Source organism: Monodelphis domestica, chromosome 2 (genome assembly GCF_027887165.1).
Source record: "Monodelphis domestica isolate mMonDom1 chromosome 2, mMonDom1.pri, whole genome shotgun sequence".
NCBI lineage: Eukaryota > Metazoa > Chordata > Mammalia > Didelphimorphia > Didelphidae > Monodelphis > Monodelphis domestica.
The window spans coordinates 437,170,040-437,192,383 of NC_077228.1; the positions used below are offsets into that span (position 1 = coordinate 437,170,040).

Below are 22,344 nucleotides of genomic sequence, written 5' to 3' on the forward strand. Positions count from 1 at the left end.
CCTATTTCCAGGTCTATCCATTATACCACCCAGCTGCTCATGTTTATTTCCTAGCATATTCTGAACCAGATACAGGGAAGACAAATATTTACAGGCAAGGCAAAGAAGTTCAGAATTATTCTTTCCCCATTTCCATCATAAAACTAGTGGATAGACCTTCTGAAAATAATCTTCCCCTTTTGAAGCTAGATGGCTCCGATTTCTAAAATTCAATTTTAGGATGTAGGCAGTATAACATGGCATAAGTTGGATGAGGAAGCATGAGAAGAAATGGTAACAGGGAAAACATTTTATGAGAAGTCACAAATTAAAGGCAAGGAATTGTACAGTTAACTATAACATGAAGCGGGAACACTGCTTTCCTCAGATTTCAAATTACTTCTGTGAAAGATGCCCACTTGGGAGCAGCCCTTCTCAGGACCTAAATGTAAGAGTTCCAGTCTTAGAAGAAATACTTTCCATGGTCAGGTATTAGTACTTTACATGAATTCTGTTGGGAATTATAGGGTCAGCTAAATGGCACATTAGGTAGAGTTATGTCAGGAGTCAGGTTAGACCTGAGTTCAGATCTGATCTCAGATATTTAATATCTATGTGACCCTGTTAAAGTCACTTATTAACCCTATTTACCCTAGTTTGTCAACTGTAAAATTAACTGGAAATGGAAATGGAAAATCATTCCAGAATCTTTGCCAAGAAAACTCTAAATGGGGCCATAAAGAGTCAGATGTGATTGAAAGGTCTGAACAACAACTGTTAGGAATTATATTTGGCTTCTTTGAACAAAAAAAAAAATCTCCCTTTTTTCTCTTTAATATGTTATGTTTTGTATAGTTGCAGTAGGGGGTTGGGGAAAGTGCAAGAGGTGATGTCTAGCATGAATCAAAACCCCAAACTCAACAACATGTTGTTTATAAGCAAGACATTTAAAAAGGAGAGATATACAATAAATATAAGGGGAAAGAGTAGAATATATTATGCTTCAGATGACAAAAGAAAGCAAGGGTAGTAATAATGATCTCAGTTAAAGTTAAAGCTAAAATAGATCTAATTAAAAGAGACAAACAGGGAATCTGCATTATGTTAAAAGGTACCTCAGATAATGAAGTATTCACAGTATTAACCCTATATATAGCAAACATTATGGCATCCAATATTTTTAAAGAAAAGTTAAAAGAATTAGAGATAGAAATGGATCACGAAACTATAACAGTGGAGGACCTCAACATTCTCTTATCAGATCTAGATAAATCTAACAAAAATAGATAGATAGATAGATAGATAGATAGATAGATAGATAGATAGATGATAGATAAGAAGGAAGTTAAAGAGATGAATAAAATCTTAGGTAATCTAGAATTGATTGATAAAGAGAATCGAATAGGAATAAAAAGAAATATATGTACTTTTCAGTGGTGGATAGTATCATTATAGAAATTAACTATATATTAAGACACAAAATTTTTATTTAAATGCAGAAATGGAGAAATAGTAAATACATCATTTTCAGATCATAATTCAATAAAATTATATTTGGTAAGGGGCCATGGAAACAAAGAATAAAAATTAATTGGAGATAATACAGGAGGTGGTGTCACATCATGAAGTTCCCAGATTGTCTTGGTAGAGACAAAAATCAAAAGAAATTAGAAAGCCCCAAAGTTTACTGAGTCCTTTCAGGTCAACTCGCAGGGAGAAAAAATTAAAATGCTTCCATTGTCTAGGTAAAAGGAGAAGACAACCTGAAATAATCATGTTAGGTAGGGTGTTAAGATAAGCCCCTAACTTCTCAAGATGAAGGTATAGGCCCAGAAAAAGAAATGCCCTAATACATTCTAAACCTCTCAGAGTTGAAACTACTTGGAATCCCTTCTCACTAAAGTTCCCAGAGGCTGAAATCCAATGGCTCTGAAAGAATGTTTTGCACTAGAGTTAACTAATTAACGGGATTTTCACACTACATGGGTCATCCAGCTTCACATTTGCTTCTGATGCTACAGACCCACAAATAGCACAAACAGCCAACAGGCAAACACGGCCAGGACCATGTCAGAGTGAGAAGAATGATGGAGGTAATAAAATAGGTAATCTTTATATGATTTTAATGATGTTTTAAAGTATACAACATGCTTCACCTAATTCCATATAAATAAGCTATGACAAGTATTATTTTCTCCATTTTTCAGATTAAGAAACTGAACCAGGAGCAAAATGATCTCTGGTCACACAAGTGTCAGAGACAGAATTCAAATCCAGATTTCTTCTGACCTCCAAATTTATCATGCATTCCACTATGCTAGGAGATCTTAACAGAAGTCCACAAACCTGTTGTGTTTTTTAATATAATGATGTCAATAAATTTGACTCCCCTTTCAATTCTAGTATTTTGTTTTATACATATTAAACTATTCTTCTGAAAAGTTCATAACCTTCATCAGACTGCTGAGGAGATCTATGACAAAAGAAAAAGAAATTCTGTATCCATGTTGTCTCTTCCAGAAAAGCTCTGAAAGTCTAGATTCAAGAAATCATTAAGTTTGGCCCTAAATAAAGTCAGTGCCATTTATATAGGAAACAGTGAGAAATATTTAAGGTTGTTTCCAAAATATCTAGAAATTTTTGAAATTCTTATTCTAAATTTGTATGTTATTGCTCATGCACTTTCTTTAGTACATTGTTAATATTTACTCTAATCCTTAATAGAGAAGTTCTGTGACTTTAAAAATAACCTCAAGTTTGTTTTCCATTGCTTTTAAAAGACTTGTATCACAGTCCTTAAATACTTAAGAAGAAAAGAATACATTCAAGGAAGTCACATAAAGTTCTCCTTAAGAATCTGAGGGGCAGATGATGGAGATTCAATCCATTTAATTGTCCAGTAAAAGGCCACAGTAATAACTGAGTTAAATGAATAAATATACCTAAGTTCCATGTAATACAGGTGTGGAGTTTTTAATCATGCTTTTAATTAGCTTCAGGTAGAGTAACTGACTGACATCTTTGTGTACCTGAGCAATAGAGAGATCAAACCAAACTATCTTTCACATCAACTTCTTCAATGAGGAAAATAGCCCACCACCACCCCAAAATGCTATATTATCAAAATGTTTCTTCTGCAAAAATAGAGATCTGATCCCAGTTAGCTCTCCTCATCAACAGCCTCTCCAAAGAGCATTTGTAAAGCACCTGTGTCTTGTGCAATGTGGAGGGCACTAGAGAAACACCACCAGTGAAATCAATCATAGCCATATTCTTGCTATAGAACAACTGGACAAAAGAGAATCCATGCTGTTTTCCTTCAGAGGAAGGATAGATTTTTGTAGATGCAGCTCTTATAAATTCAGATGTCAACATAGTCCATTCAGTTCAAGATTCAAGGTAAACCAAGGGGCCAGAAGTAAACATGAGCATTAATTTCACTCCAAATCCTTCATGCAAATCTATTCTTCCCAGGCAGACATTGCCCCTTCTGGGCCAGGTTTTGCTCAGGGATGCATAGAGGTGAGATCACCGGGGAATATACACACAATCACTCAGTGATGCACAATGGAAAGGAATGAGATTCTTACATATTACCAAATACATAATTTTACATTTTGCCTCTCTTTTCACCATAATGAAGGCAACTGTGTTTAAAATCAATACATGGGGCTATAAAAGCTATTAGTTCTCCCTCTGATTGCTCATCAAAAACTTGTTATGTTTATTTAATCCAACAAGCTCTCTGTGTGAATTCTAAAACAGGCTCAGTGGTTCTCCCGTATGTACTGCCCCTTAAATTTTTTAGGATTTCTATCGATTGACTCTGTCAGATCTTAGATGCATGCTCCAAAGAAAACAGCACACCTCCTGGTTAGCTATGTCAGGTCTACACATTGCTGCCTCTGTACCTCTCAGTGGGGAGTTTCCAGCTCTTACCATGGGCTTCTTCCTTCCTGAGGGTGATAGTAGGGTTCTTTTCATTTGTCAGTGTCCATGTGTCTGACTTAATATCCCCTGAACTATGGACTTTTGCTTCTTCAGAAGGTTCCAACTCAGATTCCATGAGCAGAGCCTCCCTAACTGCAATGCTCACCAATCCTCAGAATCTCTTCCCTTTCAGGATTATTTCTTTCATCCAGTGCCCGATTTCTTTTCCATTCTCTTCAACAAATATGTGAGCACAGAAGTATTCCTCAAATCCTTTCACACACACAGTACATATACCCAAGATCATGAAAAAAGATCTCTTGATGCCTATCTTCCTGGGTCTTGTGATAAATTATTGTCTTTTGTGGCTACCCCTCAACCCCCAATTCTGGCAGCTCCTAAATTGCAGCTGCTCCAAAAGAAAGTATTGTTTTCATATATTCTTAATCTCACTCTCCCATGTGGGAAAAAGACCCATCTGCTGTGGAATACTGTAAATAACAGGGTCCCAAGTACTTCAGGACCTCTCTCATCTTGTAGGCATTCAGCAAATATCATGAAAACCAATGACTTGTTCACCTGCCTGCTTCACTGCTACTGGGTTGCTTTTATTCCTTTGGGATTAACCTGGGGAGGGGGGAAGATAACCATTACCATATAATTGGTTTCCTTTATAATCCTCTCCATCTTAATTTATGCACTTAAAAGCATTATTCTGAGTCCACAGGCTTCACCAGACTGACAGAGGGATCCAAGACACAAAAAGGGTTAAGATCACCTGCTTTTATAGTTCTATTATGACTCAAAAGTACAGAATTTGTGGCAATCCCTGAATCCCACATTTCATAAGATAAATAGACAATCACATCAGCATTGTTCTAGCATCCAGGTGCACAATGAGCACTGCTTTAGTCCAGGTGAGCATGAGGTTTTAATGAGGGAGCAGATGTAGAGGCATTGTACAGTAATTGTTAAGACTGGTGAACACTTGGACCTTGATGTAACTATGTTTTAAGCTCTGAAGGTTCCCTCTAACCTGCTCCTAATTATTAATACAGCTGATTCATTTATATATCCTGACAGCAGTTCATGAGAGAAAAAAAATAAAAAAGAAAGACCTGAAGGTTTACAATGACCATGAGCTCAACATTAGCCAATATTGTGATAGAGAAGCTAACAACCCAAAACACACACACACACACACACACACACACACACACACACACACACAGACAGAGAGACAGAGACAGAGACAGAGAGAGAGAGACAGAGAGAGAGAGAGAGACAGAGACAGAGACAGACAGAGACAGAGGCAGAGACAGAGACAGACAGAGACAGAGAAAGAGAGATGATCAAAATATGTAATCTTTGGCTTTATTAATAACGTGGTGTCCATATCAAGGGAAATAAATGAGAAACTAAGACAGTGATTTGGAAATAAGGTCACAGGGTCACATGAGAAGAATTGAAGACACTGGGTCTGTTTAGCTTTTGAAAGAGAAGATAATGGGAATATGATAATTGCCCTACACTAGTTTAAGGATGACCATATGGAAAAGTTAATAGATTTATTAAGTGTTATTTTATAAGAACTAAAACAAATGAGTAAAAGCCTGGGTGATAGAGGAGAGGTAATTTCAGACTACCCTATAAGGAAAAACTTTCTAAAAGAGCCAACATGGTGAGTTGCCAACAGTTTTGTGAGACACATTCATGCTTTGAGGAGACTGGATTAGATGACCTTTCAGGACATTTTACTTCTAGGATCCTATTATACTAGGATACTACTATAATCACTGGTGGCCAAACTATTCCTGTTTCCCATCTGACCCAATTAGCACTAATATTGAGTACTGCTTCTCAAGTCTGAACCTCTGACATAGCTGACAGTTGTCAAAAATTTTAACTGTTGTCCAAAGGTCTCATCTCCAGGCAGGAATCCAATAATGAGGATAGTGAGGGTATTAAGCTATCACACCTACTCTATTCCTTTGCCACAAGATGTAACCTGGGATTATATAGTGGCAAAAGATGCATATTTTGGACATTCATAGAGGTAGCTTTGCAGTGAAGGAAATCAAACCCTACCAATACATATTTATTACCAGGTGGGGAAGAATTCTCTTGGCAGTGATAAGCCATCTGGAAGCACAGAAAGAAAGAAAGAAAGAAAGAAAGAAAGAAAGAAAGAAAGAAAGAAAGAAAGAAAGAAAGAAAGAAAGAAAGAAAGAAAGAAAGAAAGAAAGAAAGAAAGAAAGAAAGGAAGGAAGGAAGGAAGAAAGAAAGGAAGGAAGAAAGAAAGAAAGAAAGAAAGAAAGAAAGAAAGAAAGAAAGAAAGAAAGAAAGAAAGAAAGAAAGAAAGAAAGAAAGAAAGAAAGAAAGAAAGAAAGAAAGAAAGAAAGAAAGAAAGAAAGAAAGAAAGAAAGAAAGAAAGAAAGAAAGAAAGAAAGAAAGAACTGAGGGAGGGAGGGAGGGAGGGACAGAGGGAGGAAGGAAGGAAGGAAGGAAGGAAGGAAGGAAGGAAGGAAGGAAGGAAGGAAGGAAGGAAGGAAGGAAGGAAGGAAGGAAGGAAGAAAGGAAGGAAGGAAGAAAGAAAGAAAGGAAGGAAGGAAGGAGAAGAAAGAAAGAAAGAAAGAAAGAAAGAAAGAAAGAAAGAAAGAAAGAAAGAAAGAAAGAAAGAAAGAAAGAAAGAAAGAAAGAAAGAAAGAAAGAAAGAAAGAAAGAAAGAAAGAAAGAAAGAAAGAAAGAAAGAAAGAAAGAAAGAAAGAAAGAAAGGAAGGAAGGAAGGAAGGAAGGAAGGAAGGAGGAAGGAAGAAGGAAGGAAGAAAGGAAGGAAGGAAGGAAGAAGGAAGGAAGAAAGGAAGGAAGGAAAGAAGAATAAGATAGAGAGGAGGGAAGGGAGGAAGGAAGGAGGAAGGAATAAAATAGGCAGATGGATGGATAGATAGATAGATAGATAGATAGATAGATAGATAGATAGATAGATAGATAGATAGATAGATAAAGCAAGAATCATGATTTGATCCTTGGAATCAAATACCACCAATTTGACATATTAACACTCAGAGCTGAAGTTGATAGAATCATATGTGATAATGAACCTTTCTTGATTGAAAAAAATGGCTAAATAGGTGGTCATTTTCAATTCTTACAGTCTCATTTTATAGTATATTTCATTGTGGATCCAGACAATACATTGTTGAAATCCAATATCTCCATTAAATGGCTTCCATTTTTAAAAGAATGAAAGGTTTTGAGCCATTGTCTTCTATCTTGAGTACAGGAATAGCTGCTTTTTTTCTTTTTTCTTTCTTTCTTCTTATTTTTTTTTTGCTTTTCATTATTTTATTTTATTTTATTTTTTTAAACATTATTTTATTTGATCATTTCCAAATATTATTCATGGGAAACAAAGATCATTTTCTTTTCTTGCCCCCCCCTCCCACCACCTTTCCCATAGCCAACGCACGATTCCATTGGGTTTCACATGTGTTCTAGATTCGAACCCATTTCCATGTTGTTGGTATTTGCACTAGAGTGTTCATTTAGAGTCTCTCCTCAGTCATATCCCCTCAACCCCTGTAGTCAAGCAGTTGCTTTTCCTCAGTGTTTTTTCTTTCTCCCACAGTTTATCCTCTGCTTGTGGATAGTGTTTCTTAGATCCCTGCAGATTGTTAAGGGACATTGCCTTGACCCAAATGGAGGAATCCATTACCTTCGATTGTACCATAGTGTATCAGTCTCTGTGTACAATGTTTTCCTGGTTCTCTTCCTTTCACTCTGCATCACTTCCTGGAGGTTGTTCTAGTCTCCATGGAATTCCTCCACTTTATTATTCCTTTTAGCACAATAGTATTCCATCACTAACATATACCACAATTTGTTCAGCCATTCCCCAATTGAAGGGCATCCCCTCATTTTCCAATTTTTTGCCACCACAAAGAGTGCAGCTATGAATATTGTTGTACAAGTCTTTTTCCTTATTGTCTCTTTGGGGTACAAACCCAGCAGTGCTATAGCTGGATCAAAGGGCAGACAGTCTTTTATCACCCTTTGGGCATAGTTCCAAATTGCCCTCCAGAATGGTTGGATCAATTCACAACTCCACCAGCAATGAATTAGTGTCCCTACTTTGGCACATCCCCTCCAGCATTCAATACTTTCCTCTGCTGTCATGTTAGCCAATCTGCTAGGTGTGAGGTGATACCTCAGAGTTGTTTTGATTTGCATCTCTCTGAGTATAAGAGATGTAGACACTTTTTCATGTGCTTATTAATAGATTTGATTTCTTTGGCTGAGAACTGCCTGTTCATGCCCCTTGCCAATTTATCAATTGGAGAATGGCTTGATTTTTTTGTACAATTGATTTAGCTCTTTGTAAATTTGAGTAATTAAACCTTTGTCAGAGGTTTTTATGAAGATTGTTTCCCAATTTGTTGCTTCCCTTCTGATTTTAGTTACATTGGTTTTGTTTGTACAAAAACTTTTTAATTTGATGTATTCCAAATTATTTATTTTGATTTTGTGACTCTTTCTAAGTCTTGCTTGATTTTAAAATCTTTCCCTTCCCAAAGGTCTGACATGTATACTATTCTGTTTTTGCCTAATTTTCTTATAGTTTCCTTCTTTATGTTCAAGTCATTCACCCATTTTGAATTTATCTTGGTGTAGGGTGTGAGGTGTTGATCTAAGCCTAATCTTTCCCACACTGTCCTCCAATTTTCCCAACAGTTTTTATGAAATAGTGGATTTTTGTCCCAAAAGGTGGGATCTTTGGGTTTGTCATATACTGTCTTGCTGAGGTCTCTTACCCCGAGTCTATTCCACTGATCCTCCTTTCTGTCTCTTAGTCAGTACCAAATTGGTTTGATGACCACTGCTTTATAATATTGTCTGAGATCTGGGAATGCAAGGCCCCCTTTCCTTGTATTTTTTTTTCATGATTTCCCTGGATATCCTTGATCCTTTGTTCTTCCAAATGAACTTTGTAATGGTTTTTTCTAAATTAGTAAAAAAAATTTTTGGAAGTTCCATGGGTATGGCACTAAATAGATGAGTTTGGGTAGGATGGTCATTTTTATTATATTGGCTCGTCCTACCCATGAGCAGTTAAAGTTTTTTCCAGTTGTTCAAGCCTAGTTTTAGTTGTGTGGAGAGTGTTTTGTAGTTGTGTTCATATAGTTCCTGTGTTTGTCTCAGGAGATAGATTCCTAAGTATTTTATTTTGTCTAAAGTGATTTTGAATGGGATTTCTCTTTCTAATACTTCCTGCTGAGCTGTGTTGGAAATATATAGAAATGCTGATGACTTATGTGGGTTTATTTTGTATACTGCAACTTTGCTAAAGTTGTTGATTATTTTGATTAGCTTTTTGGTTGAATTTCTAGGATTCTTTAAGTAGACCATCATGTCATCCGCAAAGAGTGATAACTTGGTCTCCTCCTTGCCTATTTTAATGCCTTAGATTTCTTTTTCTTCTCTAATTGCTACTGCTAGTGTTTCTAGTACAATGTCAAATAATAGAGGAGAGAATGGGTATCCTTGTTTCACTCCTGATCTTATTGGAAATGCATCTAGTTTGTCCCCATTGCATTTGATATTAGTTGATGGTTTTAGATATATACTGTTTATTACTTTTAGGAACAATCCTTCTATTCCTATGCTTTCTAGTGTTTTTAATAGGAATGGGTGTTGTAATTTATCAAAGGCTTTTTCTGCGTCTATTGAAATAATCATGTGATTTTTATTGGTTTGCTTGTTGATGTGGTCAATTATGTGGATGGTTTTCCTGCATCCCTGGTATAAATCCTACTTGATCATGGTGAATGACTCTTCTGATCACTTGCTGGAGTCTTTTTGCTAGTATCCTATTTAAGATTTTTGAATCTATATTCATGAGGGAAGTTGGTCTATAATTTTCTTTCTCTGTTTTTGGCCTGCCTGGCTTTGGAATCAATAACATGTTTGTGTCATAAAAGGAATTTGGTGGAACTCCCTCTTTGCTTATTATGTCAAATAGTTTGTATAGTATTGGGGTTAGCTGTTCTTTGAATGTTTGATAGAATTCACTGGTGAATCCATCAGGCCCTGGGGATTTTTTCTTAGGAAGTTCTTTGATGGCTTGTTGGATTTCTGTTTCTGATATGGGATTATTTAAGAAATCTATTTCTTCTTCTGTTAGTCTAGGCAATTTATATTTTTGTAAATATTCATCCATATCTCCTAGGTTGGTATATTTATTGCCATATAGTTGGGCAAAGTAGTTTTTAATGATTGCCTTAATTTCCTTTTCATTGGAGGTGAGTTCCCCCTTTTCATCCTTGATGCTGTTAATTTGCCTTTCTTCTTTCCTTTTTTTAATTAGATTGACCAGTACTTTGTCTATTTTGTCTGTTTTTTTCAAATACCAGCTTCTAGTCTTATTTATTAGTTCAATAGCTCTATCACTTTAGATTTTATTAATTTCTCCCTTAATTTTTAAGATCTCTAGTTTGGTTTTCTTCTGGGGGGTTTTAATTTGTTCGCTCTCAAGTTTTTTGATTTGCATTTCCAATTCATTGATCTCTGCCCTCCCTAATTTGTTAATATACGCACTCAGGCATATGAATTTTCCTCTAAGTGCTGCTTTGGCTGCATACCATAAGGTTTGAAAGGATGTCTCACCATTGTCATTTTCCTCAATGAAATTATTAATTGTTTCTATGATTTCTTCTCTAACTAACCGATTTTGGAGTATCATATTATTTAATTTCCAATTAATTTTTGATTTGGCTCTCCATGTACCCTTACTGATCAGTATTTTTATTGCCTTATGATCTGAAAAGGTTGCATTTATTATTTCTGCTTTTCTGCATTTGAATGCCATGTTTCTGTGACCTAGTGTATGATCTATTTTTGTGAATGTGCCATGTAGTGCTGAGAAGGTGTATTCCTTTTTGTCCCTATTTATTTTTCTCCATATGTCTATTTATGTCTATTAACTCTAATTTTTCTAAGATTTCATTCACTTCTTTTACCTCTTTTTTATTTATTTTTTGTTATGATTTATCTAAATTTGATAGTGGTTGTTTCAAGTCTCCCACTAATATGGTTTTACTGTCTATTTCCTCCTTCAATTCTCCTAGTTTCTTCATTAGAAATTTGGATGCTATACCATTTGGTGTATACATGTTGATTAGTGATATTTCCTCATTGTCTATACTCCCTTTTAACAGAATATATTTACCTTCCCTATCCCTTTTGATCAGGTCTATTTTTGCTTTGGCTTTGTCAGATATCATGATTGCAACTCCTGCCTTCTTTCTATCAGCTGAGGCCCAAAAGGTCTTACTCCATCCTTTAATTCTAACCTTGTGAGTATCAACCCGCCTCAGATGTGTTTCTTGAAGACATCATATGGTAGGGTTTTGGGTTCTAATCTGCTCTGCTATTTGTCTACGTTTTATGGGTGAGTTCATCCCATTTATGTTCAAAGTTATGATTGTCACTTGTGGATTCCTTGGCATTTTGATATCTTCCCCTAGTTCTGACCTTTCTTCTTTAGCTATAACCACTTGAGCCAGTGATTTACTTTAGGTCAGTCCCCCTAGTCCCCTCCCTTGATATGCTCCCTTCCCCTCCCCCCTCTCCTTCCCTCCCTTTTTATACTCCCTTCCCCCTCCCCCTCCTTAATTTTCCTTTCTTTCTTACCCTGTTGGGTAAGATAGAATTCAGGATCCCACTGGATCTAGATGTTCTTCCCTCTCAGAGTTGATTTCACTGAGAGTAAGGTTTAAGTAATACCACTTCACGCTCTCTTCCTCTCCTTCTCATATGAGAGTTCTTCCCCTCCCCTTCCCATATGTATCTTTGTATGGGAACGGTTATTCTATTTAGTTGCCCCCCCATTTCTTGAAGCAAATCTTAGTATCATCAATGATTCCCCCCTCCCTTTTTCTTTCTTTGCCCCCCCTTTCACCAAATCTTCATGATGCCCCAATCTTTCCCTATGCATGATTCTTCTAACTACTCTTACGATGCATACAATTTTTGAGAGTTACACAATACATTTTCCCCACATATTAATATATATATAATTTGATGTAAATGTAGTCCTTATAGAAGAGAGTTTGACTTAAAGAAAAAGATAAGATTTATCTCCTTTAAGTTCATCGGAAAACAGTGATGAAGTTGAAACAAAGAAGAAATCAGAAAAAAAATGGTTCAAATGGTTAAATTAAATGGCCTGCTAAATTACTGAAGCAACATTCATGAAAAAAAGGAATACATTCTGAGTATCTACATTGTATGCTGAAGCCACTGTTACACTTGGATGTAAAGATGAATAAACAATTACTATCTTTAAAACAAACAAACAAACAAAAAAAGATTTATCTCCTTTTCCCTTTCTTTTATATTTACCCTTTCATGTTTCTCTTGCTTTCTGTGATTGGATATCAAATTTTCCACTAAGTTCTGGTCTTTTCTTAACAAATGCTTGGAAATCTTCTATTTTGTTGAATGCCCATACTTTCCCTTGGAAGTATATAGTCAGTTTTGATGGGTAGTTGTTTCTTGGTTGGAGACTCTTGCCTTTCTAAATATCATGTTACATGCTTTGCAGTCTCTTAGCATGTTAGCCACTAAATCATGTGTGATTCTTTTAGGAGCCCCTCTATATCTGAAGCTCCACTTCTTGGCTTCTTGTAGGATTTTCTCCTTTGCTTGGAAGCTCTTGAATTTGGCAATTACATTCCTGGGGGTTGTCTTTTGGGGATTTAGTATAGATGGTGTTCTATGAACCCTTTCTATTTCTATTTTGCCCCCTTGCTCCAGAACATGTGGGCAATTTTCTTCAATAATCTCCTGTAGTATAGCATCGATATTTTTGTTCATCTCTGGTTTTTCAGGCAGACCAATAATTCTCAAGTTGTCTCTTCTTCCTAAGTTTTCCTGGTCTGTTACCTTATCAGTGAGATATTTTATGTTTTCTTCTAATTCATTAATTTTTTGACTTTGCTTTATTAATTCTTACTGTTTTGCAAGCTCACTGTCTTCTAGTTGCTTATTTCTGGTCTTTAGGGACTGGATTTGTTTTTCAGCTTTTTCTACCTTTTTGTTAGATACTTCCAGCTCTTTCTCCAATTGTGAAGTCTTGTCTATCAGACTGCTGATCTCTTTCTCCCATTTTTCTTTCCAGAAAGTTTCCATCTTTTGGATAAGCCCCAATTTGATTTCTTCCAGAGCTTGTGGATAATTTCCATTTTGGGAGGTCTGTTTTGATTTTATTTGGATTTCATCCTCTTTCTCTTCTTTTCCTTGGGTACTCCCACCATAAAAGTTTTCAATAGTCACTTTTTCCCCTTTCTTCTTGGAGGCTTGATTTTGGGCCATGTGAGCCTTTCCTTTGGTGGTTTTATTCCCCTTTCCTTTTTGGTCTGGGGTCTGGGTGATATGGGTGGGTTTTCTGTGAATTTAGGTTGCCTCAGACTAGTTCTTCCCAGCCTCCAAGGTTTCTTAGAGTGCCAGCCCCAGTGCTCGGCACGCCCGCCCCTGTGTTCACCGTGCCCACCCCCATGCTCTGTGACCTCTTCTTACAGGTGTGCAGGAATCTCCTGTAAAACCGCTCTAAAGGGTGGAACTCTGGTATTCCCTGTCAGATCCCAGGAACCTGGCTTGCTCCCCCTTCACTACAGCGATGGGCAACGCTTTGGCCTTAGGCAGTTTTTACAGGCTCTCAAGAATCCTAACTGTTCCCAGTTTGCAGGGAGCTTTCTGACTGTGCGCTCTCCAGTTCCCAGGGTTCTCCCATGGAACCTCCCTGAGAGGTCGTTTCATAGCAGTCTTTAGATCCAAAGGACCTTGGTGTGCCCCCCCAGACAGAAATGTTCCTCACTCACTCCCTGTCCCAGTGAGCGCTCTGATACCCTACTCTGGTTTAGTGGGGAAGGGGGGGGGAGGGCGGCTCAGTTCACTTTTTTGTGCAAGTTTTTCCTCCTTCTTATAGTGTGGAAATGTTCAAACCCCACGTACCTTTGTTTCTGTGGGGTACTGGAGAGTCCCTCCATTCTTCCAAAGGTGATTTTTATGCTCTTTTGAGTTAGTCTATTTTGCTCGGTGCCGGGGAAAGGAAGCGATTTGCATCTAGATTGCAGCCATTTTTACCCAGAAGTTTCAGGAATGACTGATTTTAAATCTCATCTTTAACATCCATTAACGATATAATGATAGGCAAATTACTTTTCAGCCTCTGCTTTGTAATCTGCAAAATGGACATAATAATACCTACTATAGCTATTTCTCAGATTTCTTCTGAGGCTTGAATGAGTAATCAACATAAATAGTTTTTCATACTTTAAAGCTCTATATCAATAGCAATCATTACTATTATTTTTAAGTTGCTACAAGTTTCCAAGGATAGAAGATAACAATCACATCTAGGTTCTATAGTTGCAAACTGCTTTATACATAGTCTCATTTGAAATTTAGGACAGTTCTTTGAGACAGTTTGAGTAATATTATACTCATTTTGTAACTGAAGAAACTAATGACTTGCCCAAGACTGGAAATAAGTAAGGTCCAAACATGAGCTCATGCCTTTTGATTCTTGGTCACACCACACCATGCTTGTTGATAACTGCTAACTTTTAAAAAATAATAAATGCTAGTAAGTGTTTAGATTAAATATTTTTATCTAATAGATTTTCAAATCCAGAAAGCAGTCCTTGACTTGAGTGAAGTCATCTATTTGAATGGAGTGTTTTCATTTTCATTCTGAGATGACTGAGGTTCAATCTTTGAATGGATTAGAGAACTAACAAATTGAAACCAAACCATAGAACATAGGAATAGCAGATCTGTTTTATGTCCAATACACCACAAATTGAAATGAATGAAGTAGTCAAAAAAAGTAATATTTGCTTCAGGAAGCAATGACATGAATGACAGAGAATATGGACTGAATTGTAATATGTTCAGTTGTCTTCATAAAAAGAAAATGAAATGTAGAGTGATAGTGTTTGTATATGCAGTACTGATAGCACCCTAAAGTTAGGTCAAAAGAACCTCAGAACCTAAAGGCACATTAACAAAGGCTCTTTTTGTTATGAACAGACGTAGAACATTGAAATTGTTCTGAGAAACTCAGTTAACAAGGATTTACCAAGCATCTGCTCTATGCCAGGTACTGTTCTAAGTGTTGGGAATACAGAGAAAGGCCTAGAAGCAAGAGGACCTGGGTTCAAATTTGACCTCAGACATGTCCTAGCTGTGTGACCCTGGGCAAGTCACTCCTGATTGGCTAACCCTTGCTACTTCTCTGTCTTAGAATTGATACTAAGATAAAAGATAAGGGTATAAAATAAATTCAGAGAAAAGCAAAAATAGTCACTGTTTTCAAGTTCATAATCTAGTGATTTGCATGAAGGTGGAGCTCAAGACACCCATAATACTGAATGTCTTATTACAGGATGCATAGGTCTTTCATACCAAAATATAGACTAGTACCTTTAGAGAGAACTAAGGTTGGTGAGTAAGTTATCATTTTATTTACTTTTTTTCTTTGCTAGTTTTCTTTCTTTCTTTTTTTTGTAGGCAATGAAGAAAAAGGAAGGAATTCCTGGATACAACAGGATATGGAATTTAATAATTTGGTACCATATGCTAAATCAGTCAGACATGAAAAAAATGCTTCCTTTACTATCATATTGAGATAGTTATCTGACTTTGTCATTTTTTATCACCACACAACAGGAATGTCTCACCTCTTAGAACTAACTTTAATGCTCAGCTCCTACATGAGGACTTACTGATACCACTCACACACCTAATTTTTTTTTTTGTATTTACTCCACAAATCTTTTTCATTTACTAATTTGCACATTTCCCTCCAGTAGAATGTAAGCTTCCTGTGTGAATTTCAAAACTACTCCACCCTATTCAGACCATTCTTTAGAAGAACGGATTTAGCTATTTCCTGATCAATAACAATAGAGATACTTGGAATAAAAGAATCTTTGTCTTTGTCTTTGAATCAAGTCTTTGAAACTACATTCTCCACCCTACTCAGTGTAACAAGATTAGGAAGGGCTGCAGGAAACTCAAGACTTAATTATTTGAGGATATGGCCTTCAACAGACATGTGCAAAAAAAAAAAAAAAAAGGACAGACCTCTGGGTGGTTCTAGGTCAAGCTAGAGCCACCATTGGTACATGTGAAATGCAGGAAGTGAGATAGAAAACACCATCTGGAGCTCTCAGGACTTCCTGTGAGGAGGGAAAGTCAGTTTGAGGCTGGTGCTTGGAATTGAAGGAGCCCTGCAGACTGCTTTCCTGCCTTGGCTATCCAAGGCCTTAAAGCCTGCTTTGGCTCAGCCTGAGCCAGAGTGGGTCTGAGTTAAACTTCTTTCCTTCTCTCCCTTTTTCTTCTCTCTCTCTCTCTCTCTCTCTCTCTCTCTCTCTCTCTCTCTCTCTCTCTCTCTCTCTCTCTCTCTCTCTCTCTCTCTTTCTTTCCCTCTAATACTTTCTTCCTCCTGTTATAATTAAAACACCATAAAAAATTTGGCAGCTGACTTGAGTGTTTTATTTAGGAATTACATAAGTAAATTCCTTGGCAATCTTAAATTAATATATATCAGTCTTTTAAAGTGATTTCAATATCACACCTGAAGGCAAGGACTGATGTGATCTCTTTTTCCTTTTCTTTTTTTGCTTTTGGATGTCCAGAGCCTGGCACAGTGCATGGCACTTAATAAATTCCTGTCACAATACAATCTAAAAAGCTTTTATTAATGCTATAGTGTCCGCTAGATAACTCAGCAGATAAAGAGCCAGGCCTAGAGACAGGAGATCATAAATTCAAATCTGGCCTTAGATACCTCCTATCTCTGGGCAAGTCACTTAACCCAGATTGCCCAGCCCTTACTGCTCTTCTACCTTAGAACCAGCACTTCGTATTGTGTGGGTTGAAATTAATGTATTATTCTCCTATGTTTTAGTTAGTATAGCAATAGAAGTATATCAATGATCAACATCCCTGAGGCAACTTTCCAAGAGAGAATTAGTGAAAGATAGATTCCTTCAGGAGGAAGATTAAAAAAGCATTGACATAAAGCCATAGAAAGACCTTTGGAAGACTCACCAAACTCTCCTAAAGAAGTGTACATAGCAGTGATGGTGAACCTATGGTACAAGTATCAAAGATGGCTCATGGAGAGTTCTCTATGGTCATTTGTACCTCTTCCAGCCCCCCCCCCTCCAGTTCCTTACTAGGAAGGCAGAGTGACTTGGGTGCAGTTGCTCCCCTCCCCCTCTCCTCCATGCCTGATGACATTTTTTCACATCACCCGCCCCCTCTGCCCAGCAGCCCAGTGGGAGTGCTTCCTCCCTCCCCTGTCTGGAGTGAGGGGTGGGGATAGGGGCACAGCACAGCACTCATTCTCTGGTGGGGAGAGCAGCAGGGCACTGGAACTCCGTCTCTATTAACTCCTACAACACAGCTTTTCTCATAAAACTTTAATTTCCCTAATTAGTACTCTTTTTCAACTGAAACTAAACAAAACATTTCCCCTTTTCTTTACTATCAATAGCTCTAACAGTATATTCAATCAGCATTTCAGAGGTTAAAAGGCTAGAAGGTCATTTGTGACCAAAATTTATAGCTCAAGAAATTCTCATGAGAACCTAAATATAAGACCCCAAAATGATGTAAGAAATGACTTGCCAAAAGACCTTGGCCATGTCTAAACTCTGCCTCAACTTTGAAATTGTAACTTAAGAATACTCCAATGGCTCAGAAACTGCTGGGAACTTTGAGAGGGGAAGGAAGAAAGGACAAGATAACTACAATGTAGCAAGTACCCATGGCAGTGGGTGGCTAAAGAGGAGCATTGAATTGATTTTCTATAAATTCTGAGTTCATCTGTATACCCCTGGACATTGTTTTGAGTGGACCACTCGGAGCAGTGCACTCAACTTTTGCACAGTTAGCTATAATGGCTACATTTTCTGTCTGCATCATATCATGACTCCTGTGTGCTCGTTAGAGTGATTCTGTGGGGGTATACCCCACAAGAACCCACACCACAGTATTGATTATAAGACAGAAGGAAAGGGTTTAAAAAAAAAAAGAAGGAACTGACATTCAGAATGCAGACAAATGTCATATTTCCTCCATGAATTTTTCTCTAGTGAAAGTAATATGTATTTCATTTCCGAATAGGTTGAATAGGGAAATAATATGTTACATGATAATATATGTGCAACCTATATCATATTACCTGACTTCTTAGGAAAATGAAAAGGGTGAATGAAGGGGGAAAATAATGAGACTTTGATTTTGATACAGCTAATGTGAGAATTTGTTTCTCTTGGATAAGGATACTTATTATAATTAATTATATAGTTAAAACATATAATATGTATTATTAATGTCACATATTATATTATGTTGTATATATATAAATATGTGTGTGTGTGTGTGTGTGTGTGTGTATTAAATGATGACCAAAAAACACTCCATATATATGCTATATGTCGGTGCTGGGGATATAAAAAAGTAAAGATAGTTCCTGCCCTCAAGGATCTTATAATCTAATATAGGAAAACATCACAACTAAAGAAGCTAAAAAAGAGAGTAAAGAGGGTACCCAATGTTGGAACCTGGTGATTAAAGAGTAGAATCCAGAATACAATTGATGAAAAATGAAAGTTTGCTGTGCTTTTATGCCCTCCTTATATGGAGGCACTGGGAGGAGTTGTTTCTTTTCCTTCCTCCCTCTGGTCCTCCAATCAGAAGAGCAGGAGCTACTGAGGGTTCTATTAAGGTATGAATATCATAGCCAAAGCAATTTCTGTGATTTAAATTTCTTAGAGTTCAGAGTTTTCTTAAAGATGGAATGGTGAGAGTAGAGTGGAGTCCAAAGAATACCATTGATGAGAAATGAAGAACTCCCTGGGCCTTTGAGATCTCTCTATATGGAAATTTGGAGAAGATTTTTTTTTACTCTGCCCTCCAATCAGAGAGGTAGAGGCTGCTGTTGAGTAAAATCTCACCAGGTCTTAAGAATATGAAGTCTGAGATAAGCAGAAAGATAAGGAGAGACCTAATAATATGGTAGTCATCAAAACTTCTCTCTATACAGATATAAACACCAGTAAATATGACACCACAAATGTGAGGTTCATCAAGGCTTAAATGAAGACTTCCTATTTGCATAGTCATTGTAATTATATAGAATAGATTTCATTTGTCATAATCTGAAAAATTTCAGTGTCTAAATATAAGCCCTTTTCTTGGAACTCTATATACTGGTTTTAAAATGTATTTAATAAGTTATTCATTTAGCAATTTTTTTGCTTTAATCAAAATTTTGAATTCTCTCAAAATACTGCTCCCTCCAACTTCAAAAACCATCTCCATTGATTATTTTCCCACTCTAAAATTAAGGCATGAGTGCCAATAAAAGTTACCTGAAGGGTTCCTGACTTTGGCTCAGTCCCCAGGATTTGCCTTTCACAGTTCATAGCCATTCAGAACAACAGTGCAAAACTGAGCCATTGACTAAGAAGTACCAACTGTGACCACCACAGGGAGTCTTAAATGTTTCTGATAAATAGTCAGCGGCACACAAAGCATCTCACTCTTGGTGAGTCCAAAAAAATTACACAACCATATGGTTATTGAACAAAATCGCAAACCTCCCACAATCTTCCTTCCAGTCTTCTGATAATTGTTTGTTGGAAGCTTTAACCTGAATTTATTAAATGACTATTGTCTAAGAACAACACATAGTTTTTTAGTGTTAACTAAAAAAATTACTTGGCTTCCTGCAGGCAATTTTCAAACAAAAGAATACTAAAAGTTTCTACCTGAATATGTACCAAAAATGACTATGGTTCAACCAATGGGAGTAAAAAATTGCCACTCTTTAGCACTATAGTAACAGCCAAGGGCAATATCCATCAAGAACATAAACAAAAGGATTAATTGTTTAATGTGTTAATATCACTACTATTTTGTAGCAGGGGGACATAAAGATTTTCAATGATCATGAGTGGTCAGACCTCAATTTTCTATATTCCACCATAGACACATTAAGCTGCCTATTTTTGTTTGTTTGTTTGTTTTTAATCTGGATTGAGGGCAATGGTCATTATTCTCACATACTCTATACTTTTAATGTCATGGTCACATACAAATCCCAAATTTTTAAAAAAGAGAGAATATCACTGAAATTAATCACAATAGAAAAGGCTCAGGCAGTTGGATAGTTTATTTAATAATAACAGTGAATAGATCATCAGGTCTAAAGAAACAAGGTCCTGGGTTCAAATCTGGCCTTAGACACATCCTAGATATGTGACCTTAGACAAGTCATTTAACCCTAATTGCCTCACCTTAGACAATATTTAGTACAATACTACAATATTTAGTACCTATTCTTAGAACATAAGGAGAGGGGGGAATGGAGAGGAAGGAAGGAAGGAAGGAAGGAAGGAAGGAAGGAAGGAAGGAAGGAAGGAAGGAAGGAAGGAAGGAAGGAAGGAAGGAAGGAAGGAAGGAAGGAAGGAAGGAAGGAAGGAAGGAGGAAAGAGAGGAGAGAAAGAAAGATCACAAATTGGTCTCTTGAGTGACACTTTTAGGTACAGATATTTTTTTAAGAGGAAGCATCTCCAGGCATAATGAAGAAAGATGTGCAGGGTAAATTCTAAAAAATAATTCTCTTGAGAATTCATAACCAAAGAAGGGCTAGAGGAAATCATAAAAGATAAAATAGGTAATTTTGGTTACAAGAAACTGAAAAACTTTTGTGTGAGAAAAATCAATGCAGTTAGGACAAGAGAAATTTAACTGGGGAAAACAGCTTTGCATTACATATCACTGATAAAGGCCCAATATGAAAAAATATATGGGAAGATAGTATAAACTGTGATTGAGACACTTCCCAAAAGATCTAAACAATAATTCTCAGAAGAATTTCTAACTATTAGAAATATAAAGGACTTCCAAATTACAAAGAAAAATATAAATTAAAGTAACAGAGGTTTCACCTTACACCTGGGGACCTGGAAAATTTGACAAAAGAAGGAAATAGTCAATTTTGTTAAAGCTACAGAAAGAAGCAGCTAGGGTACATAGTGGATAGAGTTCCAGCCCTGTAGTCAGAGACCCTGGCTTCAAATCTAGCCTCAGATACTTCCTAGCTATGTGAACCTAAGCAAGTCATTTAACCCCATTTGGAAACCTTTGCCTTTCTGTCTTTGAATCATTACTAAGACAGAAAATAGAGGAATTTTTTGTTGTTGTTTTTTAAGGCAAAAGCTACAAGAAGATAAGAATATAAATAAATTATCAGAGGACCTGTAATGGGTCTAGACATTGTGGAAAATGTTGATTGTACCCCCAAAATCCTTAAAACACTCATATTCTTTAGCCCAGACATCTCATTGCTAGGTACACACCACAATGAAACCAAAGATAGAAGGTAGGTCCTGAACATATCTAATTATTTATAGTAACACTTTTTGTGGTAATAAATAAATGGAAACAAAGCAGTATCCATTAATCATGAAAGGATTAAGAAAACTCTGTTACATGAGTGTGATGGAATATGATATCACAAGAAATAATAGATGTGAAAAATTCAGGCAAAAGTAGGAAGGCATATGAACTGATGCATAATTTAATAAGCAGAACCAGGAAAACAATAATCATGACAACATAAATGGAACAATAATCATGACAACATAAATTGAAACAATACAAATGGAAAATTAAATTAAACACTTTTTAATTAGAATGACTAAGTTGTGCCACAGGGAAAAGAATATGTACCTCCCTACCTTGGTTGGAGAGGTAGGGGAATATGAATGTGCATTGTGTCTATGTTCTCAGGCAGGGTTGTTATGTTATTGTTATGATGAAAGATTGCTTTGGAGAAGATAGGGAAAGCTATACTTGGAGATGAAGTTTTATGTACAAAAGGTACAAATAAAAAAAGAATAAACAAAAACTAGGCCATCTTTAATGCATTAAAGCTCATTACAGATGAGACTGTGTTAAACGGAGTGCCTTCATATTGGTATCTAATATATATATATATATATATATATATATATATATATATAGAGAGAGAGAGAGAGAGAGAGAGAGAGAGAGAGAGAGAGAGAGAGAGAGAGAGAGATGATAATGTCCTTATTTCCTTTTTGTTGTTGTCTTTCTCACTCCTTTAAGCTTAGGCAGGTGCCATTGTGTTTATTGAGGTTACTGAGAGGGCTATGGGAACTATGTCACTTATGGAGATTGCGCCATGTTTTAGTTGTAATGGTCAGCAATTTAGTACTCTCTAAAAGTTGCAAATAACAAGCATTTTGCCTTGTTTCAGGATCTTAGAATAGTTCAGGTTGTTAAAAAAATAATCTAGGATCAAGAGCTTTCAAGTGTTCAGAGGCACTTAAT

At 36.5% G+C, this 22,344-nt stretch overlaps 1 long non-coding RNA gene across 3 annotated transcripts in view; it reads left to right on the plus strand.

Annotated features, from left to right (window-relative positions):
* The window catches only part of LOC103094966 (uncharacterized), a 101,543-nt gene extending 85,952 nt beyond the window's left edge, over positions 1 to 15,591 (plus strand). For 2 of the 3 annotated variants that reach the window (XR_463104.2, XR_001627211.2), the window contains one exon: positions 2,187 to 2,376. This is a non-coding gene — a long non-coding RNA (uncharacterized LOC103094966). Of the gene's footprint in view, positions 1 to 2,186; positions 2,377 to 15,480 lie in introns of those variants that run through there. The other variant, XR_001627212.2, reaches the window with a different exon arrangement.
* The last annotated feature ends 6,753 nt before the right edge of the window (positions 15,592 to 22,344 follow it).